Genomic DNA, 12682 nt, shown 5'->3' on the forward strand with positions numbered 1-12682 from the left:
TTTATATATGCTACTGTGAGATCCCTGATGTAGATAAAGGACTGATTCCCTGCGAAATTTTTGTTGATATTCAATAATGACAGATAAACAGTCCTCAGATGGAGAAGTTTCCTCAGATGGAGAAATTACGCTCAACTAATCTTGACAAAAATTTCCAAGTCAACCTTACCCCGAGATCGAGACAAGACCAAGTCACAATGATGTTCAGACAGAGAAAAGGCCGAGACCATTCATTTATGCTCTCCAGAAAGAGGCTGGACTTGAGTACTACAAAGATTATATATATATATATATATATATATATATATATATATATATATATATGTGCACAGTAGGTAGAAATCTTCACTCTGTAACTACTTACCAAAAACTGGCCTAGCAACTCTTTCACTGTAATTTCACAGGTTTAAGCATGAACACTTGTGTATATATATATCGCTGTCGAAAGAAAATCTCCAAAATGATAACTTTACAAGGTTTACAAGTTTTTCTTCCGAAAACAGCAATATATACACTATATTGCCAAAAGTATTCGCTCGTCTGCCTTCACACGCATATGAACTTGAATGAGATCCCATTCTTAATCCATAAGCTTTAATATGATGTTGACCCACCCTTTGCAGCTATAACAGCTTCAGCTACAGCTATAACTCTTCTGGGAAGGCTTTCCACAAGGTTTAGGTTTAGTTGTGTTTATGGGAATTTTTGACCATTCTTCCAGAAGCGCATTTGTGAGGTCAGACACTGATGTTGGACGAGAAGGCCTGGCTCGCAGTCTCCGCTCTAATTCATCCCAAAGGTGCTCTGTCAGGTTGAGGTCAGGACTCTGTACAGGCCAGTCAAGTTCTTCCACACCAAACTCGCTCATCAATGTCTTTATGAACCTTGCTTTGTGCACTGGTGCACAGTCATGTTGGAACAGGAAGGGGCCAAACTCCCCCAACTGTTCCCACAAAGTTGGGAGCATGAAATTGTCCAAAATCTCTTGGTCTGCTGAAGCATTTCACTGGAACTAAGGGGCCGAGCCCAACTCCTGAAAAACAACCCCACACCATAATCCCCCCTCCACCAAAGTAAGACAAGTACCGTTCTCCCGGCAACCGCCAAACCCAGACTCGTCCATCGGATTGCCAGATGGAGAAGCATGATTCGTCACTCCAGAGAACACATCTCCACTGCTCTAGAGCCCAGTAGTGGCGCTTTACACCACTGCATTCGACGCTTTGCATTGCGCTTGGTGATGTAAGGCTTGGATGCAGCTGCTCGGCCATGGAAACCCATTCCATGAAGCTCTCTACGCACTGTTCTTGAGCTAATCTGAAGGCCACATGAAGTTTGGAGATCTGTAGTGATTGACTCTGCAGAAAGTTGGCGACCTCTGCGCACTATGCGCCTCAGCATCCGCTGACTCTGCTCTGTCATTTTACATGGCCTACCACTTCATGGCTGAGTTGCTGTCGTTCCCATTCGCTTCCACTTTGTTATAATACCACTGACAGTTGACTGTGGAATATTTAGTAGCGAGGAAATTTCATAACTGGACTTGTTGCACAAGTGGCATCCTATCATGGTACCACGCTGAAATTCACTGAGCTCCTGAGAGCGACCCATTCTTTCACAAATGTTTGTAGAAGCAGTCTGAATGCCTAGGTGCTTGGTTTTATACACCTGTGGCCATAGAAGTGATTGGAACACCTGAATTCAATGATTTGGATAGGTGAGTGAATACTTTTGGCAATATAGTGTATATATACGGAAAAAGACTGAACATGAATAAAGTACAAAAGTTTAACATAGTGTGTGTCTGTCTATGACCTACAAACTAAACTGAATCTAGCTTTAAAAGAAAGTCTTTGTACTCTGTATGTCGTTTTATGTTATATAATTTATGTGATACTTCCAGGTTACTATCATTAAACCTGTGAGATTACAGTGAAATTTACAGTGAAATTAGTGTGAGTGTTGCTAGGCCAGTTTTTGGGGGGCTTTACAGTCTGAATCAGTAAATAATTGGGTGAATGCTTCTACCTTCAATATAGATTCGTGAAAATCGTGGTCAGGATGTTAGTTAGCTAACTTTAAGTTCATGTAAGGTAGAGAGAAGCAGATAGGCCAGAAAGCACGAACATTAGCATGCTGAAGAGCCAACTATTTTTAAAAAGAAATTTCACAGATTCATTTTTTCATATTTCTATTTAATATTTCTAAACAATAACACCATTATTACCTCTAGATTGTGTTTCCTATAACAGGTAATACTAGTGTGTTGATCGTAACAGTTTTATAACTCTGATTCCCTCAAACTTTCAAACAAGAAAATTAACTTATTGATCCTTGAGTCTTTGTAAATTTGAATTTAATAAAAACAACACATTACTAAACACAGGTAGGGAGAGGAAGAGAAAGAGGCTGAAGGAGACTGAAAGACCTGAAGAAGCAGGTCTGATAAAAGTTACTGTGTGCCAACTTGACTAAATAGCCATTTTTGATCAGTTTTCTGCTTTTGCTACTCTGAAAGTTCATAATCAATAGACATTTTGGAGCTAAAACAGCCTCCTGGGGGAGCATGTCCCCAAACCTCGTTAGTAAAGTCTAAGCCTCCCTATCCATAAATCTCTAGTGACGCCCCTGTATACTGGATAAGATGTATAAACCATATGGATTCCATGACATTCATTCTGAACAAGAATTCCAATGTAGATTCTTGGGCTACAAAAACTCAGCAGGGTTTTCATTCATCCCAACTTCCACACTCGTACCTCACACTTACCTGGTTATTAGCTAGAACTAACAGGACTGTTAAAGAAAGCGCTACCAATATACAAAACAAACTCCATCAAGCTCAGAACTGTGCGACAATCATAATTACCTTCTACAGGAAACCACTACATAGTGAAGAATGGAGAATAAACATGCTAAAAGACCTCTTTGAAGATGATAAACAATGAAGTTTACACACTTTAGAGGACAGATCCTCTGATTCTTATTTATGTTTCCAGCTTAGAAAAATATTTGACAAATTTGATACAAATATTAGTTGAAACCTTCCTCTTTAGAGACTTTGATTCTGAAAATCCCCCAAAAAATGTATCCAAATAATAAATGAAAATTAGAGACTGTCACTATGTCACTTTTAAAACATCACAGATACCACTAGCTTCTAAATGTAATATTACTAAATGTGTGTGTTTGTTTGTTGAGATGGATAATAATGCTATAATAATCACAATGAAAACAATAAAAATGTAAATATTAATAAGCAACAGCAATATAAAGAGAATCTTTACTCACAGATCATCAGAGAGAGCAGACTGAGCTCCATACTGCCCCAGTAATGACTGACTGAACAATGACCTGAACACTTCCTCTTTACTCACAGACAAAGCACATGAGAGAGAGAGTGAGTGAGTGAGAGAGAGAGAGAGAGAGAGAGAGAGAGAGAGAGAGAGAGAGAGAAGAGAGAGAGAGAGAGATGTAAACTCATAGCTGAAGCCACTGGTCCTGGGGTTGCCTCTGCCTTGCACAGTTTTGTGTTCAGGAAGATCTGACAGTTGGAGCTGATTAGTTGGATCAGGTGTGTTGGAGAAGGTTACACACTAAATGTGCAGGACAGAGTGAATCTAGGACCAGGGATGAGAACCTCTGGCTAAAGCTAAAAAGAGGAACACCTGAGCTGGTGTGCACAAGGGGTGGGGGGTGGGGGTTAGTGTTTCCAAAAAAAGTTGTGACAGAGCAGTTTAAGACTAGGAACACTGTGAAATGTGCAAAAACATCTTAAACAGGTCATGCAGTCATGCGTTGGTATAAAAGGAGCGTCCAGGAAAGGCCAAAAACCAGAACTGATAATCCATGACTTGATGGCACTGCAATAAAAACTGAAATGCTTTTGTGATGGAGATCACAACAGAAATATTTTAACAAACTGTTCTTAGTGTCTGAACGTTGGTCTGTACTGTGTAGAGTGAAAGTCATTTTTCAACAATGTCTAAAAGTCTGCCGACGTCTCTGGACTCCAGCTCATCTGAAATAGACTGATGCACAATATTGTAGTTTAACTAGTTAAACTTTCAGACTGTTTATTGAAATAATGAATGCTGTGTTCTCTGGGTCAAAGACTGTTGTTGATAAAGTTCAAACACCAGGGTCTGTCATGGTCAGGGGGGTATTAGAGGGTGTCTTGCACATCTTTGAGGTGTGAATGAGAGCTAAAATAGGTAATACCTGAAGATACGAGTCTTCAGACCACAGAGGAAAGAACTGAGCGTGAGAACTGACTGCAGTGCAGAGTCCAGGGGAAAGTTCAGTCCACCTCTCTGGGGCAAAGACACCAAAGTACTGAGGCCCAGCATTACAAGTTTGCATAGATTTTAAGGAAAGACATGACACAAGCCTAAAAGTCAAAGATCAGTATGGCTATAAAAATTGTGATTAAAACACTGTCTTGTAATAAATATGACTTTCTAGCTTTACGTAAAAGATGCAGTAATTGTAACTTTCAGGTCCTCATATGGTCGATTTTGTCATTACTGCAGTTTTACTAGAATAAAAGTCAGACCACAAACACATCTCTAACTCCTCTCTGTTCTCAGGCCTCTGAGACTGTGAGTTCAGTGGACAAAGTGCACAAACATTTTACTCACAGACCAAAGATATATTGTATCTCTGTGTGTGAGGTTTTCTGTTCTCTGCTAAATAATTAACTGATTAACTAATTGGGTAAAATTAGAAATCATGACTGTCCTTCTTGTTGCACCGATTGGAAATCATTAATGTGAAATTTCATTTACCATCCAGCTGTCAAATGAAACTAGAGATAGAACAACTCCACTCCACAGTACAGCTTTTTCTTTTCCAATATTGATTTTGAAACTTTGAGTATTGGTTGATATTGATAACTGTCTCATTTCTTTGTTTAAAAAACATCTCAGCTTTGAAATAAGCTATTATACCTAAAGTACTTCCTTTAAAGCAGGCTATCAAGCTGAAACACAGCTGGAAAAAATACACAGCTAACATCACATCACACAGTGTAAGAGTGCTATTTAGCCTAAAATCAGACCCTTTTTTTTTCTTCAAATCAATACACAAGTTAGGAAGAAAGTGCCCAGATTATCTTCAAGTGTTAGATTGACTCAGGAAATTAAAAAAATTTAATAATAATGTTCCAGACACAGCATTTTCTATCTCCTGTAATGATCTGGTTTGTGATCTTCCCCAATAAGCCAAAACATTATGACCTATTATGCCTAATATGCTGTTGGTCCTCCACAAAGAAGCCTACAGACATCATCAAAATATCAAGGCAGGTGAGATGAAAGCAAATGAGCAGCACTGTTTCTGTACCGTATGACATGTAAAATATATGATTATGTATTTTAAAGTGTTCATTCGCCATTAGATATTTTAAGTAACATGCTTCCAGTGTTAGCTAAGTTAGCTAGCAGGGCTGGAGTGGGACTTGTTCTCAGATCAGGAGTCACATGATGCAGACCAGCCCACCCCAAACTCTACACTCACAAAGTGGGCAGACCAACTTCGTAGATACAATTTCAAAACACGCTAGTGTCCCTCAGTGTCACTGCAGCAGACTATAGCCTGTTTCTAACAGCAGAGCAGTTCTCACTCTACATATTCCAAAACTTCCACCCTGATACAAAACTATAGCAATCAACCAGAAAGCTGGATTCACAGAGACACAACCAACACTGCAGCACCTTCACTATAAAGTCCACTCAGCACAGACAACTTCAGCCAAGATGACAAATCTAACATGTTTATAGTTCATGTCTTACCTGTAATGACTCGATGTACTAAATTAACAGTAGCTGTTTGTTTTAACATTTTCACAAAGCCATTTCAGCATTTGTAGTTTTTTTACATTTGTTTTCACCTTTGAACAAGTAGAAAACGACCTACTTTAAAGGACAGATATACTTTTAAATATGCCCAGTTAACTGAGCTGTAATTAAAAACATTGGTGTGTTCACAATGAACCGATTAAGGCAAATGTAATAAACTCTGTAGAGCTGCCTGTTGTGTCAGCCAGGCCCAGTTTGGATAATATTGTGGCCAGATTCAAACAATCACGCTGAATTTCATAGGCTAATCTCTCGAAACTGAATTTGGCTTCTTAGTCAATTTTCAGGTCCACCTGCAGTAGTTAAACACAACCTTACAGGCGTCTGAATAACTGCTACATCATTTAAGGTGGAACGAGAAATGAGAATAAGAAGCTGACTTCAGTTTCATTTAATCTCTGTCCACTGCACTGTAAGGCCCAATCTCATTTCACCCCTTGCCCCTACCACTTAGCCAGTGCCCCTATGTCATTCACACCTAGACGTAGGGTGTCCTGATTCTTGTTGAGATGGGGGGTATAGACTGAAGTGTTAGGTCTACCTGGCCCTAAAAAATTGGGGGTTTTCAGAGACACACTTCAGAGTGTTATGAGTAAAAAAGAAAAACCGGCAAGATGACTTTGCAAGTGACCAAAGAAACTCATGACTTATGGTCCCTTTCTTTATAACAAGCATAAAAAATCACTAGTAGTATGCTGATGTCTCGGTAGCTATCTAGCTAAATTTCCAGTTCCACCCTAAATTGTGCAGCAGTTTTGACGCCAGAGGCACCAGAATGTAACTGTAGCACCATTTTGAACAAGAAGCTGGAGAATAGCTGACTTCAGTTTCATATCACCGGAGAATTAGGGGTGGGCAATAATAAATAATTGTCAATTTGGGATTGGGCCTTAGTCGTAGTTATTTGCATCGGTTTTTCAACTTATGGCTTCATTCATGTTAATTTAATCTTATTATTTATTTCTACTACATATGACCCTAAAACCAGGAAGTTATCAAAGGAAGACCTGATAGTCACAGATTTGCTAGCTAGTAAGCTAACATGGGCATGGTCCCCAAAGATTTTAATGGGCCCAAAAAGTTTATAACGTACTTTTAGAGTAGCAACAGCCAGAACATGTCAAGTATTTTAGCCGTGGTAACTATATCAAAAAATGATTCTTCCAATTGGCACATAGTACATCTGTCTCTCTGTAGTTTGTATTAAGCACATAGCTACTATAACAAACACTACATCCATCCACTTACAACAGGCACAGATCAAGCAAAGGTACTGAAGTCAAGCAGTGCTGTCACTCCTCTCTCTTAGATCAGCTGCAAAGTCCTAAATATACAACCTCATTTCCAAAAAAGTTGGGATGCTGTGCAAAATCTAAATAAAAACAAAATGCAATGATGTGCAGATCATTTAAACTCTGTATTTCATTGAAAATAGTACAAAAACAACATATCTTCGCCGTTGGACGAAAACCTCGTATCTCCATATTTTCCAATTTTCATTTTTTTCCACCTTTAGAAAATGCCATGTGTCTTTTACATTGTACTGATTGAACTGACAAACGGAAAAGGTCCAAAATCACTCGGGGAAAAAAACCTTGTATGTCTTTTTGCTATAAAAGTTGTCCATCAAACCTCTTATCTCCACAAGGGGGCACTCACAGGTCAACATACCTCAGAACACGACTCTTCCGTGGAAGACAGACTTAAGATCACCTGAAGTAACGGTACAATTTACTGTTTCCCAGAAAAAGACAGGAAAATACCTAGTCACTAAAAGTAATAGAATTTGTCGAAATGCCTACAATGTTTATTTTAAAATATAGTTTGCTGCTCAGATAGGTTGCTTTAAAGTTGTGTTGGGCTGTCGTGGAGACACGTTAGCTTAGTGAGCAAGCTAGGTTAACGCGTTTGCTGTGAGCTTTCTAGCTAACACCTCGAAGCTAGTGTAACATTAACCTTACGTTAAACTAACTTAAATAACTTTTCATTTTCTGACACTATTCAGCCATTGCAGTTATTAATTAAGTTACTATTCAGTCATTATTTTGGCGTCAGTATCGCGTAGGTAAAGTTCGGCAGTCTATATGTATCTTAGCACTTTCACCATTTTTTCTGAGGTAAAGCCCTATTTCCTTGATCTCCGAGTGCAATCCTGTAGTATCTGCCTGACTTGATATTACTCTAATTATTCTTGTATATTTTTCAGTCAAGCAATGTCATTGTCATTCGAAGAGTTATGCGCCATGGTGAATGTCCCTTATGATGAGACAAAGACAAATAATATTCATGTTGACAGTAATAGTGATGACGAGGGAGTGCAGAATGGCACAGGTATCAGAAGAAACAAGCTTGTTAGTCTTGGTGATCAGCCTACATAATAATCTGACCTTACTTGTTTGTGGTTATAATAGAAAACACTTGCATTTTTGTGATTTACATTTGTCTTTAACAGTAATTACAAAAAAAGATTATTTACCAGATGGTAATGCTGTACATAGTAAATAATTCTTATATGGCCTAGTAGACAGCTTGAATTTTATTAATGTTAGTATTGCTCTGCCTTAGGTATTGCTGAATGTGTGCAGGGGAATTTCAAGCAGAGAAAACAAAATGTTTGTGGTACATCAGAAGGACAGAACAGGCCTTCAACAAAAGCAATAGGGGGCAAGAAACAAATGAAGTGAAAGTCATTTAATTCCTGCATGGCATTACTTGATGCTTGATAAGGCCAAGTTCATGTTTACATGGAAAAGGGTGTGACAATTTAGAGAGTAATTATTTCTCCTAAAATATACATGGCAGCATCTTAATAACGTACTGCATGCAAAACATTAACACAGTAAATCAGGTTTTCAGGAGTAGGACTGAGAAATGCCTTTTTGAATGTGGTTTTGTTATGTTTAGAAGATCATAAAAACAAAGTTTTAACAGCACAGCCAGTCTGCACAGAGGAATGATGTCCTAAGACAGTGGTTTAACATTTTGTTGCAACAAAAATTGGTCAGAAAAAATATTAAAAAAAAATTCTTATGTGTTGTCATAGTATTTCAGTTGAAACAATATTGCTGTGTCACTTTATGGTTTCATTGTAGTTCCTGGCAATAATTCAGACGCGGACGAAATTCACCCGGTGAAAAGGATAAGAGAACCAGCAAACTGGAAGCGTAACATTCAAAAAAGAAGGCGAATGGAGGGGAAGTCATATAGTGGCAAGCAGAAAAACGTAGGTGAGGTGACCAGAGAGCCATGTATCATGGGACCAGGATGTGTGTCAGAGAGATGTAGAAAGCATTCAAAACGTTTCTGCGATACTTTCAGTGAAGAGTCCAGGCAGAGAATCTTCCAGCATTTCTGGCAGAAGATGAACTGGGAAAAGAGAAGGGTCTGTGTGGCAGGGCTAGTTGATTATACTCCTGTGGCAAGAAAGAGATCAGTAAATGAGGATTCAAGAAGGTTAGCAACACTCTCCTACCACCTTAATATAGATGGTGAGAGGAGAGGAATTTTTTTGTCAACTCTGGGTCTAGGGGAATGATCAGTTGCACATTGGGTGCATGAAAATGAACTTAAGATAAGCAGCAGCAAAACAGCTGTCAGGAATGATGTGCGAGAATCACTTCGGGCCTTTCATAGGGATTTGCCAAAGGTACCTTCTCATTATTGCCGGTCCACATCCTCCAAGTTATACTTAGAGCCCATGTTCAAGTCCATGTCTGAGTTACACAGAGTTTACCAACGTCACTGTGAAGAAGAACTCCAGACAACTCCGTTGTCCAGATAGATTTTTATGGAGAAGTTTAGCTATCTCAAAAGACTAGTGTGACACCTGTGGCTCATACAAAGTGGGTCATGTGGAAGAAGAAGTGCGGCAAAACCATCGGCTGAAAAAAGATGAGGCATGTCAGGAAAAAGCAGCTGACAAAGAAAAAGCTTCAGGAAATGGTAAGCTCATGGTGGCTTGTAGGGATCTGCAGGCTCTTCTTCTTTGCCCAAAGTTGAAGGCATTGTCTTTCTATTACAAGACCAAGCTGGCTGTACAACTTCACTCCCTACAACATGGCCAACCATAGCGGCACCTGTTATGTATGGCATGAAGGAGAAGGAGGGTTGTCTGTGAATGAATTTGCCTCTTGCATCACTGATTACCTTCACCAGCACCTGCAGTACGATGAATACATTTTGTGGAGTGATGGCTGTGGGTTACCAGAACCGTAACACCCTTCTGCCAAATGCTCTCCTTCATTTTGCAGTGACTAACAAGAAGAGTATCACACAGAAGTACCTTGAGCACGGGCACACTCAAATGGAGTGTGACGCAGTCCACAGTGTCATAGAGAGATGACTGAAAGATCAAGACACTTATGTCCCAGCGGAATATGTCATTCACTTGAAGAAAGCACGCACAAAGCCAACACCACTGGAGGTGAAATACCTGGATCATGTCTTCTTCTCTGATTTCAGCAAGCTGAAACTTTGCAGATCTCTTCGTCCAGGAACAAGTAGTGGGGATGCCACCGTACACGAGCTAAGGGCTATCAAATACAACATCAGTGGTACCACGGAGTACAAGCTTCAGCACTCAGATGACTGGAGTCCATTCCTCAGAAGAGAGCTGGGGAATGATGTATCGGTGATCAGTTGGCAACAGTCCACCTGCCTCACAGTCAAGCAGCAGAAATACAGACACCTACAGCAACTAAAGGAACCTATCCCAAAAGACATTCATAGCTTTTATGATTCACTAAAACACTAAATTTATCTATAAATAGCATTCTTCTATTTGGTTCAGTTTACTAAACTTGCCTCATTGCATGTTGTACGGTTATGTGGTTTCATTTTGCCACATCTCCTAAAGCCTCATTATCCTGAATGGTTATTAGACTTCACATGCTGTAGATAAATGCATGTGAACTAATTTTACTGTACTTCGATTGTTTTCAACTGTTTTAATAATTTTATTAATGTAAAATACGTGCCATGATGTAATTCAATACGCTTTTCTACTTATCATACTAACTGTTTTATTCCCATATCCCTTACATATTCATTCTGTAGCTTACCATACTGGAAACTGAACTTTTACCTCATGACAGACTGAACGGTGTTATTTCACTTTCATGCTTGATGTCAAATGGATTTGTTTCTATGGCATTTGTTATTTATATATTTATGTGAATTATTTGAATAATTTACAACATGAAGCTGATTTTATTACATGTTCATTGGAGAAAAAAATAATTACATAATTTAAACTTGTGTCTCGGCTGCTATTTGTTTTCATGGGTCACAGACCAGAGATTTAATACAGGTAAGAACATGGTCATCATTTTGCTGTCACTATTTTAAATAGCGAGGGTAGGGTTTTTTACACACACATTAAATCTAAGCCTAGACTTAAAATGATTTTTATTTGTAAATCACTACTGACACTGCAATTCCGTACAAAACTATTAATTCATGTCTGAAAAATTGACCTTGATGTTTTGAAACCACTCACAGTGAAAGCTTACGCTTGTAAACAGACTGACGCAACAGAGGCCGGATGGAACGGTTCAATTCTCAGATCAGAAGCACGTAAGTCCACACGAAACAGTGCAAAAACCTTGTATCTCCAATAAATGTATCTGCGTCTTGATAAATAACTATAAAATCATTTAATAGGTATATGGTCTTTCTACAATGAAACATTGGAAATTTTCAAAAGTCAGATGAAAGTATCGCAAATTTAGAGGGTTTTTTCCTTCTCCTGTAAAGTTACTGTTTTGGAGATACGAGTTTTTCATCTGACAGCAACGATATCAAATGTTGCAACTGAGAAATTTCATTTTGAATTTGATGCCAGGAACACGTTTAAAAAATTTGAGACAGGGGCAACATCTGGTAGTTGATTGGCAACAAGTCAGTAATATGATTGTGTATAAAAAGAGCATCCCAGAGAGTCTTTCAGAAGCTAAGATGAGGAGGGGTTCACCACTCTGAAAGACTGTGCAAGCATGTAGTGCAATAATTCAAGAATAACATTTTTCAATGTAAAATGGCAAAGAACTTTTGTTTTTTATCATCTATGGTACATAATATCATTAAAAGATTCAGAGAATCTGGAGAAATCTCAAGGCCAAAAAAACAGTATTGGCAGGCCATGATCTTTGGGCTCTCAGGCAGCACTGCATTAAAAACAGACATGATTCTGTAGTGAAAATCACTGCATGGGCTCAGGAGCACTTCTGAAAACCACTGACTGTGAAAAAAGTTTGTTGCTGCATCCACAAATGCAAGTTAAAACTCTAAAATGCAAAGAAGAAAACACATATAAACAGGATCCAAGAACACTGCCACCTTCTCTGGGCCCGAGATCAATTAAAATGGACTGAGGCAAAGTGGAAAAGTGTCCTGTGTATATATACCAGCCTTGCTTAAAATGTAAACACATCTTTCCACACTGTAAAAATATAATTTTAATTGTGGTTAGTTCCGCCTCTGCAGCACCCTCTGATTGAACTCTGCTATAGGCACGGATAATATGTCTTCATTATTCGGTATGAAGACACGTCACAGTATGCAAATCAGTCAACCAATGTTACTGTCCCCTGATGACACCCTTCTCATGCCACACTCATAAATATGAAAGCATAGGAGTGAGGACATAACCACACTCATGCACTAAGCTAAATACCCCAAGCACCACCTCACAAGGCTGTGACATGCCAGCTGTCTGTACCAACTGCAAATAACTCAATTAATCTTCGTTTGTAATAAAGATGTAGGACCAATTAAGTGAGGATACTTGCGAGTCACCATAAAGCTGCCAGTGTTGCATCCAATTC

Source organism: Colossoma macropomum, unplaced genomic scaffold (assembly GCF_904425465.1).
Source record: "Colossoma macropomum unplaced genomic scaffold, Colossoma_macropomum, whole genome shotgun sequence".
Taxonomy (NCBI): Eukaryota; Metazoa; Chordata; class Actinopteri; order Characiformes; family Serrasalmidae; genus Colossoma; species Colossoma macropomum.